Source organism: Gobio gobio (genome assembly GCF_949357685.1).
Source record: "Gobio gobio genome assembly, chromosome: 7".
Classification (NCBI taxonomy): domain Eukaryota; kingdom Metazoa; phylum Chordata; class Actinopteri; order Cypriniformes; family Gobionidae; genus Gobio; species Gobio gobio.
In genome coordinates, this window is record NC_137103.1 from 8,019,953 (window position 1) to 8,032,565 (window position 12,613).

The window sequence follows — 12,613 nt, forward strand, 5'->3', positions numbered from 1 at the left end:
AAAAACATGGAGACAGGTTAATAATAGTTCCTGATCACACAGTTTTCCTGATACGAGTGTTCTCATGAGACATCACACACGCCTAGGACGGACCCTCAGTCACCACTCAGAGAGCAAATACAAACTTTTAGAAAATATAAAGGAAAAACAAAATCATACCTAGGTAGGATCATGCAATTCATGATAATAATATAGAAAGAGAAATATTGACTAAGTCTTTGATTATAAATTTAATTAAGATATATATACAATTATATTGGAGAGGCAGTGGATTCTAGAACCCACCCTTTAAGTTTCTACTGAGGCCAATGTGGGGGTATTAATGGTCTACCAATTTAGGCTGGTTCGTAATTTCCAATTAAAAATAGGATTGTAATTACTTTTTCAAAACAGACCTTTTCAGGTATAAAACTCAATAGTGGCCTGAAATAAAAATAAAATAAAAAGTAAATAAATAAAAATAAACAACAGAATAGTCCATCCAATTGCATTCAGTCTCATATAGCATGCACCACCTCAAAAGAATAGAAAATAAAAGAAAACATTCATATCATCCATCTCATTATTTCCACTTAAAACATAAACTTGCTCCTTATTTTTACTCAAGAACCCTTTTGTTAAATTTACTTTTTCCAACAGACTCATTTTCTCCCCTCATAGCCCACATAACTGTTGATGCACTTATCCATAAAAAGAAAATAGTTAATGTTAAAACCTTTTCATCAAAAGGACTTAATTATCAATTCGTATTCCATTCAATAAGCTTGTTCACTCATTTTTATCTTGTTGACATTATGCTTAATCATACTAAATACCAAATTATTAATCACCATGTTATTAGTAAAACATTCAAAATCATTCATCAGGGTTTTCTTTAAAGTACCCTTTTTTAATTTTTCTTTTATTCTCAATGTCTTGTTCATTAAAACTCTTCAGGTGTAAGCTCCAAATGACCAAAATCTTAAACCTCTTAATTCATGTCACTTGGTAGTGATACTTCATCAAATCCTCACTAGCCTTATCTTGCCACTTACACCCAAACGTGTCATAACTTTACCAAGAACTTACAGGTTTCATAATTTCCCATATTACTTTAAACTTGGACTATAAGTCATCATCAATTTTCTTAAAACTGTTTTAGAATGATTTGTTCATCCATATCACTCATTTATATCTATATTAACTCTTTACGGGTGTTCCTAAATTCTATTTCACAACATGAATCTTTGGGCTATTTCTCATTATTCCTCTATCAATCTGAAGATGCCACACAATATGATCATTATTGTTTCTTATCTCTACTCCTCTACAGAAACCCAAAATATTATATTCCTCTTATCTCAATCCCAGTCACACAGAAAGACTTAAAGTCACTTCTTCTTTAACATTAATTGTGGTTCTCTATATAAATCAAAATATCATAAAAAATTAAAATAAAGTAAAAATAAAACTTTTCATTTTTAGAAGTTGTCTCTTTGGTCGCCCTCCGGCCTTTCAGAATTTTGAGGGGGTCTCTGGATAATTTAGATAGTGACTTCAGCCAATTTGTCACTTTGTCTCTGCCGTCAAGTCTATAACATTTACGCCTACCATTTTTAATCAATTGACATTATTAATTTTAAGCCCTCAGTTGAATTTACACAAGGGTTTTAACCCATGATGGACGGCAATCTTTAACTTTATAATTCCACTTTAACTAATCCAGAGAGTAATTCAAATCAACATCATAAATGACAAAAGTCGTCATAACAGACAGAGCTGGATAACAATCCATTTAAAGCTCGTCCCGCGTTCTGGATCATCTTTTCACCAGAATCCTTCAAAATTATCAGTCTCTCTAAAGGTTGTTGTTTACCTTAACCCATCTGTAATGGTCAAATACTCATTCCAGAGGTTAATGACACCCAATTAGGACAGAACAGTTCTAGGAACACATACAACACATACAAAACATAAAGAGCAGTCACACCCACACACACATTCAACATGAATTGCTCATTCTCAAATTTTGCTTTTAGTGTTTACTCAAATTATTATTTAAACTGAGCTTTTATGTCTGCTCATTATTAATTTTTCTCTACAAAAGTCAGCTGGATTGTTTTGGTTCGGATATCATTTCTTTGTTTTGTTTCAGCTTTAGCAGGGCGATAACAAATTGCACCATCCCTGCTTCCACAAGCAGTCTCTCTCTCTCTCTCTCTCTCTCTCTATAACCTTTTTAACAGTCTTCTAAGACTTTAACTTCAATGTTAAATTAATCTCATACCTTTTTAAACACTGTTTTCCGTAAAACTTGTCTTATTATTTTCAAGTGATGCCATGTGCTTTTACTCATCAATATCTTCTATCATCTGTGGCACAGGCTCAGGTATCAGCCTTGAGCTGGTTTCGAAAGAGAGAGACTTCTATGCATTCAGTACTGTTACTGCATTTTCATAAACTTTTAACTTGTCACTCTAGCACAGCATAAGACTTGGCTAGAGATCTCATTTATCTTCCAATAAACATCAGACATTATCCTTTTAACTCTATCTTTTGCCAGAAATTACGTTTTTAAATGATCATAATTTTATATTTGTCTTTTGCCCATACAATACATTTAAACTTCAAACATCCAAATTGATCCTGAGTTACTTCCAATTTTAGCCACAGCACCAGAAATGACATGGTGGGGCCAGATTCAGATAAGCAAATTGTTTTATTACAGCTCAGCATGAGCTTATCTTTTGAAACCAAAACATCAGCTTCTAGGGTTTTTAGCTTTTAACACCAATTCTCCTACAGTGTTTTTACCAACATCCAGTCAAATAAACTTTTTCACGAGTCATTTTAACATTTTTATAATTTAAACCCTCCATGTCTCTAATTATATAGTTACTGCTATTAATTTTTAACCTCATAATTTATTTTTAAATGATCATGGATCTTTCCTTTAAAAGGAGTTCCTTAAGACTTCAATTTATTGAACTTATTACTTATTTCCTTATTTTCAATCTGTGCACCTCTGTTTAAAATCCCTCCGTGTCCGTGACTATATCTGCTTTTTCCTTTTTCTTTTCAAAAACAACTTCAAGTCCTTTTACTCAGACTACACAGACCAAATCCTACATAATTTTCAGTGATTTCTGCCAATTTATCTCACAAACAGTTAGGAATTAAAAAATGTCCAGTCTTTTGGCTTTTAGCCAGTCAAGTTTCTGATTAACTTTTCCAATTAGAATTAAAACTTTTGCTGCCCATTTACTTAATAATTCTTTCAAATTTCTTTGACGTCAGGGCTTCAGAGCAGTGCTGCTTACAGCGTTTGCTGTCTTTCGTCTCAAAATCTTTATCTGGACTGATCATGTCACTCAAATTTTTAGCCATCATTTTAGTCAAAGTTCATACTCACCTGAAATTATACCAGCAGAGATGGAGGCGACGATCTTTAACCAAAACAGCTGTGGCTTCTGCGTGATGAAACTGCAAAGTACACTTATACGAAAAAGTCACTTACTGGTCCATTCCAATTTGGGTCATACCTTACATTTTACTCAGGATCGTTCCTGATGCATCCCTGGCAAACAACCCTGAATCTATTTTTATTTTGTTTAACTAATAACTTAATCCCTAACTGTCTACTGTCCTAAATTCGGGGGCCCCCTGTCTGAGTTGGAAGAGACTGAGAAGGTTTGCGGTGGTGCACGGGTCCCCTTTGTCCAGTGCCGCATGCCCCTTTAGGAGTGGTGTCTTCACCTTAGCCCTTAATCAGCTCTCTCCCCTTTAAGCATGCCTTACTTGCACCCCGTTCCCCAAACTTATTGGCCTACTGGAGCGACTTCTTATACCCCTTTCTGTTTCTCAAAAACCTCTCGACTTACTCAGAGATAGCCGAAACACAATCCTTAGTATAATTATTCCCTATTTCCCATTGAAATAAAGCTCTCCCGTTCCCCTAACCCAGTCTCTTCCAGTCAGACAAGTCTAATAATAAAATATACTACCTTATCTACTTGTTTGCCAGAGGTGTACCAAGGAATGATCGCCCGCATTCTCCACCATAAACTGTTGGGGTAACAGCTTAGGACCAGTGAAAAATGAAGACCAGGAGTCAGGAGTCAGATTAATTAAAGAAAATTTGACTGAAGAATAGTTTGCAGTTTCATCAGCAGAAGCCAGCTCAAGAGGAGTTCGTAGGCCGCGCTCCCTCTAACAGTCTCCCCGCCTCCGTCTAACGTACATACAATTTTCTGAACAGTTATACTGTTTTCAAGGTCTAGACACGTCACTTCCCCACTATTACTTTAATTAATTCTTTCCTTGCAAGAGGCACAACATCTTTCTTTATCTACCCACACCTTGCGAACACTCATCTGCCACCTCTAGGCTACCATCAAACCCAAACTTGTGTCACATCTGTCGTCATAGAGTTTCATGCAGCGAGTGTCTGTCTTATGCGGTTTGCATCCCTCCTATTTATTAGAAATCATTTTAACTATTAGGGATGCAACAATACAGTTAGTCCACGGTTCAATACATACCTCAGTTTTTAACCACGGTTTTCGGTTCGGTTCGGTTTTTTGCTATTCTATTCTTAGGCAACAGGAACAGCAAGAGTTTAAGGACAAAAATAAAAAAAATTTATTGCAATACTCAATCTTTATTTTACTTAAAATAATTGAAAAACCTTACTTAAACTTTAAACATTACTTAAAAAAAAAAAAACTTGTACACATTCCTAGTGTATTGTATAATATAAAATAAATGTATATAAAGATTTGCACTGGCAGCTCAGAGCTGTACAGCAGCATTTAAGTATGAAATTGAATGAATAAATGTAAAAATAAAACGTCTCGGTTACGTATGTAACCCTCGTTCCCTGAAGGAGGGAACGGAGACGTACGTCGGAACTGACCGACGAATTGGGATCTGTTTCAGAGACCAATCTACTTCGAGTGTATTAAAAACGAGCCAATGGACATTGGCATGCGGTGCACGCATTCCACGCGCCGCCCCGCATTGCGGGTATAAATACGGAAGTGGAAGTACCGCATATTGTTTTCAACTGAGGAGCCGAGAAGAGTGGCTCGGGCCTTCAGCTGAAGCACAGCACCTGGCGACGGGACGTACGTCTCCGTTCCCTCCTTCAGGGAACGAGGGTTACATACGTAACCGAGACGTTCCCTTTCAGTCGGTCACGTTCGACGTACGTCGGAACTGACCGACGAATTGGGATCCCTACCAAAACGCCAGGGATGCTGGCCCTTCCAGCGCCCTGCCTGAGCTCGCTGGACCACTCCTAAGTTGGAGTGGGAGTCAGGGCTCCCGGCAGGGAAGGACAGTCACTGCTGTTCCTGCAAGACCCACTCAGCGTGACTATTGGATAACGCTGGGAAAGCGTGCCCGTCTCGGGAGATGGTACGCTGCGGAGCCACATCCTTCAATGGAAGGAGAGGTGGAAATACGCATCAGGACTAACCTAACCTAGGGTAGTGCAACTATGGAAAATCTCTGGGGTGGACCCAACCTGATCCCAGGGGGGGAAGAACACATCCCAGAGATGACAGAGCGGGCTCTGTCGAGGGAAAGACACGGGGCTAACCGAGCAGGGTAGCAGATACCGTGGAGAATACACATATGGGGTAGCCGTGAGGGGACCGCAACATATGGAACCCAGCCTACACACACGTTCCACAAGCATACGGGTGCAGGCCTGGCGCCAGACGGCCGCAACGTCTGGCACCGCAGGGGTGACGGAGGAACTCACAGGGTTAGCCGTTTCCGGGGAACACAACTGGAGCAAGAATAGACGCACGTATCCGGCCCGGAGGCGGGAGTGGCGTTGCAAGCCGACACTAGAACGGGTACTTAGCGCTACTGGCCCTGGGGGGCGAGGATGCGGGAAGATACCGGCTCTACACGGAGGCTATAAAGTCTAGCGAACGTGTTAGGTGTCGCCCAGCCCGCAGCTCTACAAATGTCTGTCAGCGAGGCACCTTGAGCCAGCGCCCAGGATGAAGCAACACTCCTTGTTGAGTGTGCTCGCACCCCGAACGGGCAAGGTACGTCTTGGGACTGGTAAGCCAAGACAATGGCATCCACTATCCAGTGGGCCAACCTCTGCTTGGAGACAGCCTTTCCCTTCTGCTGACCTCCGTAACAGACGAAGAGCTGCTGTGAGGACCTGAAGCTTTGAGTCCGGTCAACGTAAGCGCGAAGAGCGCAGACGGGACATAACAAAGCTAGGGCTGGGTCTGCCTCCTCCGAAGGCAGCGCTTGCAGGTTCACTACCTGGTCCCGGAAGGGAGTGGTAGGAACCTTGGGCACATATCCAGGCCGGGGTCTCAGGACAACGTGAGAGTTGGCCGGCCCGAATTCTAGGCACGATTCGTCAACCGAAAGCGCATGCAGGTCCCCCACCCTCTTGATTGAGGCCAATGCGGTCAGGAGGACTGTCTTCATGGACAGGATTTTTAGCTCGACTGACTGCAAAGGCTCAAATGGAGAACCCTGGAGTGCTCTAAGCACCAGGGCTAAGTCCCAAGAGGGTAACGAGGTAGAACGAGGAGGATTTAGTCTCCTCGCACCTCTGAGGAACCTGACGATTAAGTCGTGCTTACCAACGGATTTACCGTCTGCTGCATCGTGATACACCGCTATTGCAGCGACGTACACTTTGAGGGTGGAGGGTGACAGCCGCCGCTCCAACCCATCCTGCAGGAAGGAAAGCACAACATTAATCGAACACTTCCGGGGGTCTTCCTGGCGGGAAGAGCACCAAACGACGAACAGATTCCACTTCAGAGCATAGAGGCGCCTCGTAGAGGGGGCTCTAGCTGAAGCGATGGTATCTACCACAGCTTGTGGTAGGCCATCTAGAACCTCCGCGTCCCGTCCAGGGACCAGACATGGAGTTTCCAAAGGTCTGGACGCGGGTGCCATAGAGTGCCCCGTCCCTGAGAAAGAAGGTCCTTCCTCAGGGGAATCGGCCAGGGAGGGGCTGTCGCGAGGAGTGTAAGTTCGGGGAAGCAGGTCCGGTTGGGCCAATAGGGCGCAACTAACAAGACCTGCTCCTCGTCCTCCCTGACCTTGCACAGAGTCTGTGCAAGAAGGCTCACTGGGGGAAACGCATATTTGCGTAGGTCCCGGGGCCAGCTGTGCGCCAGTGCATCTATGCCTAAGGTACCTCCGGTCAGGGAGTAGTACCACTGGCAATGGGTCGACTCCGGGGAAGCGAACAGGTCTACCTGTGCAACCCCGAAGTGGTCCCATATCAGCTGGACGCTCCGGGGGTGGAGTCGCCATTCGCCCGGAGGTGTCGACTGACGAGAGAGCTCGTCGGCTGTCTGGTTCAGCGCACCTGGGATGTGAATAGCACGAAGTGACCTCACAAACTTCTGACTCCACAGGAGGAGATGGCGGGCGAGCCGGAGCATGCAACGGGAGCGTAGACCACCCTGTCGGTTGATGTACGCAACGGCCGCAGTGCTGTCCGAACGGACCAGTACGTGTTTGCCCTGGAGCGGTTTCTTGAACCGGGCCAGGGCAAGCCGTACCGCCAGAAGCTCTAGGCAATTGATATGCCAACGCAGTTGGGGTCCCGTCCACAGACCCGAAACCATGTGCCCGTTGTACGTGGCCCCCCAACCCATGGATGAGGCATCCGTGAAGACCACAGCATGCCTCGACACCTGTTCTAAGGACATACCAGCCCGGAGAAACGAGGGGTCTGACCACGGGTTGAAGGTTTGGCGACAGTAAGGAGTCACTGGCACCCGGTACTGACCACTGTGCCACGCCCATCTCGGGACTCGGTCGTGTAACCAGCGTTGAAGCGGCCTCATATGAAGCAATCCGAGCGGCGTTACCGCGGCTGCGGATGCCATATGCCCCAGGAGCCTCTGAAAAAGTTTCAGTGGGGCCGCTGTCCTGCCATTGAACGTATTCAAGCAGTTCAACACTGACCGGACGCGCTCTGGAGTGAGGCGCGCTGTCCGGCTGACCGAATCCAGCTCCATACCGAGATAAGAGATCCTCTGCGCGGGGCAGAGTTTGCTCTTCTCTCGGTTGACCCGAAGTCCCAACAGGCTGAGGTGACTGAGCACCATGTCCCTGTGTTCGCACAACTGCTCTCGAGACTGGGCGAGTATGAGCCAGTCGTCGAGATAGTTGAGTAAGCGAACGCCGCGTTCTCTGAGCGGAACAATGGCTGCCTCGACGACCTTCGTGAAGACGCGAGGCGACAGGGACAGCCCGAAGGGCAAGACTTTGTACTGATATGCCCTCCCCTCGAACACAAAGCGCAGGAACGGTCTGTGTCGAGGAAGGATAGAGACATGAAAGTACGCGTCCTTCAGGTCGATCGCTGCGAACCAATCTCGGGGACGGATGCATTGGAAAATGCGTTTCTGCGTTAACATTTTGAACGGAAGCTTGTGCAGGGCCCGATTCAGAATGCGCAGGTCCAAGATTGGTCTTAACCCACCCCCTTTCTTGGGTACAATGAAGTAGGGGCTGTAGAACCCCGACCTCATATCGGCAGGAGGAACCGGCTCGACCGCGCCCTTCGCCAGCAGGACATCGATCTCGGACCGCAAGACATGGGCATTGCTGCTCCGCATGGAGGTGAAGAGGATGCCCCTGTACTTGGGAGGCCGGCGTGCGAATTGAATCGCATAGCCGAGTCTGATGGTACGGATGAGCCAGCGAGACGGCCTGGGGAGGCCTAGCCAGGCCCCCAGAGACCGAACTAGCGGGATCAACGGCACCACAGACGTACCCGGGGTGAGGCAGCGAGGTGGAGTATTCAGACCCGACTCGGGAGGCCCGGAGGCGGCCCGGAGTGTTGCCTGAATACTCCAGGTGGGGCAGAGAGTGGGTGAGAAGGCCCGGGGGCGTCCTCGGTGCCCAATCTGCTGCCGCCTGGCGAGGGGTGAGAGGGGAGGAAAGGAGTGGCAAGGCCCGGGGGCGTCGCACACTGCCAACCTGTCCCTCTCTGGGCTCAGGGAGGGAAGAACTAATCTGAGAATGTGGGTATCGCTGGACTCCGGGGAGCCAGCGGCAGGACCGAAACCAAAAAAATATTCTCCCCCCGGTCCTCCTCCGGGGGAGGGAGGGGTGCGGACACCGTCTCCCCGAGCAATTCCTCTCTCGCTGGGCTGCCCGTTTCAGGGTTGCTTGCCCTTGTGCTTGCTAGCAGGCTCGCGGGACCCTGGACGGGTTGGGCACCTCCCTTGCGCCCGGCCACCTGCTGCCTGGGTGGAGGCGGACGCAGGGTGGCGCCCTCGGCGACAAGCAGATGGAGGTGCTGCGGCCGACGACTGGGTGTAGGCAGCAGCTGGTCGTCGGGGCAGGTTTTTTTTTTATTTTTTTATTTTTTTATTTATTATTATTATTTTTTTTATTTTTTTTTTGCCACCTCCGTCTGCTTCTGGGCCACCAAGAACTGCTGGGCGAAGTTCTCGTTGGCGTCGCCGAAGAGGCCAGCCTGACAGACGGGCGATGAGGAACCGAACTTCGTCGGGCTCACGCATATCTGCCAGGTTTAGCCCCAGCTTCCTGGACCACTGGTGTGGACATCGCCTGACCCAGGGAGCGTGCAGTGACTTTCGTCACTCCGGAGAGCGAGGTCCATCACCGCACGCAGTTCCTGCATAACCCCTGGGTCGGGACTACCCTCATGCATGCAGGACAGAGGGTAGTGAGAGAGGGAAAAACTTATACAGGTTATGGCCCTTTTGGTGTTCCATATTTTGACACCAAATAGTTCCATGCTGTTAAATTTTTCCAATGCACATCCGGGCAGCCACCCCGGAAAGCATTGCTGACAACTCTGAATCTGATTCAGCATGAGCACACACCATTATAGTGGGAAACTCAGCATTATCATTTCCAGCGCATAACAGCCCTCTCTCCGATGCAGCAATTGACATCTGTCCTCCGCCAGAGCGCCAAATGAAACGCTAGATCCCCTTTTTTTTTTTTTTTTTTTTAAAGGACCAGCATTCCCATCTGTAAGCTACCAGCAGGCATGTGAGACAATGAGCGTGGCCGTCAGACTTGACGGCACACGGCGCACTGAACAATCCAGCCCCTATGAAAGAGCAAGGTGAACAACGCGCCGACGTGGTCATGTTCTCGTGAGAGAACATGAACCACCCACAAACAAAGTCTCAGCACGCTCGTGATGCGATAGAGGAGTGGGGGCCCGAAGAGATGTACTCGGCGGGGAAGCCCCACTGTAATCCTCAGGTCACCAGCGCTTATTAGCCAAAGTAATCCTTTTCTGGAGCCCCAGAAAAGAAACTAGATCGGGGAATAAGTGAAGGGACTCAACCCCGTTTGAGGTTTCATAGTCTCGACCGCGCATCAGAGCGCCGAGTGACGCGCTGGGTTGCCGTGACAACCCCCGCTATCAGCCGGCGCGAGACGGCACACGGCGCGCTGAACGCTCAGCCTTTACGAGAAAGGTGAGACGAACAACGCGCCGACGTGACCATGCTCTCCTGAGAGAGCATGGATCACCCACGAAAGCAATCTCACATGTTTATATGTGAGAGAGATCGTGGCCGTCAAATGAGGACAGGAAACAACCGCATCCAGAAACACACGGTTTGAATGACATCTTGAAAAAGACGCAGGGTCAAACCGTGTTGCTCTTTTAGTGACAGAGAGAAGAGAAAACCGCTCCGAACGTGCCGAGGCACACAGGGGAATAGCCGCGGCTTACAGCGGTTTAAAGGTGCAAGCCCGCTGTAAGCACTCAGAGGGAAATGCCCAGCGAACCAACAGTTTCACTTCTGGTCGCGACCACCGCTGTACAGCACCATCACACCGACACAGGAACAGGTAAGCTGATCTTCTCTCGTAATGTCTTGAAACTCGTTCGTAGAACACACTCTTCGCAGGAAGCATGAAAGCTCGGCTCCGAAGTTGAAAGCAATATGCGGTACTTCCACTTCCGTATTTATACCCGCAATGCGGGGCGGCGCGTGGAATGCGTGCACCGCATGCCAATGTCCATTGGCTCGTTTTTAATACACTCGAAGTAGATTGGTCTCTGAAACAGATCCCAATTCGTCGGTCAGTTCCGACGTACGTCGAACGTGACCGACTGAAAGGGAACACTAGACTTCACTATAAAATATACACTGAATCTTATTAAAGCTACTGTATTAGTTTTTCAGTCAAGAGCAGTGAGTGATTTTCTCTTTGTCTTTTGTTGTTGTATTAACATTAAAGGGATAGTTCGTTCAAAAATGAAAATTCTGTCATCGAGAAATGAAAACAGGTTTGGAACAATATTAGAGTGAGTAATGACATCATTTTAGAGGTGAACTGTCCCTTTAAGGACAGCGTGTTCACTACTGCCCTGTTGTCAATTTAAGACCTCCGTGCATTTAATATACAGACACACGTGATTTTACTTTCGCTTTAGACATATCCAACTGTGTTTATGTTAACCATGTGTGTATTTGACATTAGCGACGACTTAGTTCAGTAATCTCGTGTTTGACAGGCGTTTAGTGCGCACGCTCGGAGAAGCGCATGTTAAAACCACGCACGCGAATGAAACCGGCAAGGCTTTAAAACGCATGCAAATAATGAACGTTCGTGATTGTGAATAACTATAGTGTTCCGTAAGTATAACTCTACCACTAACATGCGATGTGAATGTATGTCGCGTTGTTCAGTATTGGAATGGAGGAAAATGATAGAATTTGCAGAAAAATAATTAATTCAATGCAAAACCGAAAAACCGCAATTGTCAAGCGTGTATTGAACCGTGAAGGCCGTACCGAACGGTTCAATATTATATTGAGAATTGTGGCATCCCTAGTAGCTATTATAATAATTAATCAAGAAATTATTATGATTTAATCTATGCAGCTGGATCACATCTGTCTAAGTCAACATATATGTTTGCTTTGTCAAGATCATCCTCTTATGTTGATAGTGCTAGTTTTGTCTATCTTTTCTATGTCTACCTGTTATCACTTGGACTGTTGTTATCATTTCATCCTGCCACGATTCTTCATTGTCATCTGTTGTTACCACATTTTGGATCTGCACAATTGGTATTGACCTTATCTGTTAATAAACTCGCACTTGGGCTCATCTTCTGTCTCTTTCCCAGGGTACAGTTGGTTTCTCCCAACGGCATCAGTCAACAAATGATAATGAGGATAATGAGGGATAAAACAAGGCACAGGTGGGACAAATCAATCACCTAATGAGTAATCATGGCAGCCTAGGACACAGGGATCAAACAGAAAAGGAAACCAAATACAGACAAAATGTAGCAGATATCAGTATACATACTCTTTAATCAGAATAAGTTAATGCTTATTTGGGCTAAAAATAAAAACCTTTAAGATTTTATTGGTGAAAATGCTCAATTATGCTATATTTCACATACAACATTAATATGATACTATTATAATGTATACAACAATTCCGTGCCATTTTTACATGTAGATTATTATATTCTGTCTATATTATATTAAATAATTCTAATAGTTTGATCCAGATGTGTGCAGGCAGCTTATGGGTGTTATTGTCGAGTGAAGAGCCGAGTACACAATCTGTCTCTGGTGGACTCTATAAACAGAAGAGGAGAGGGAATATTTAGCAT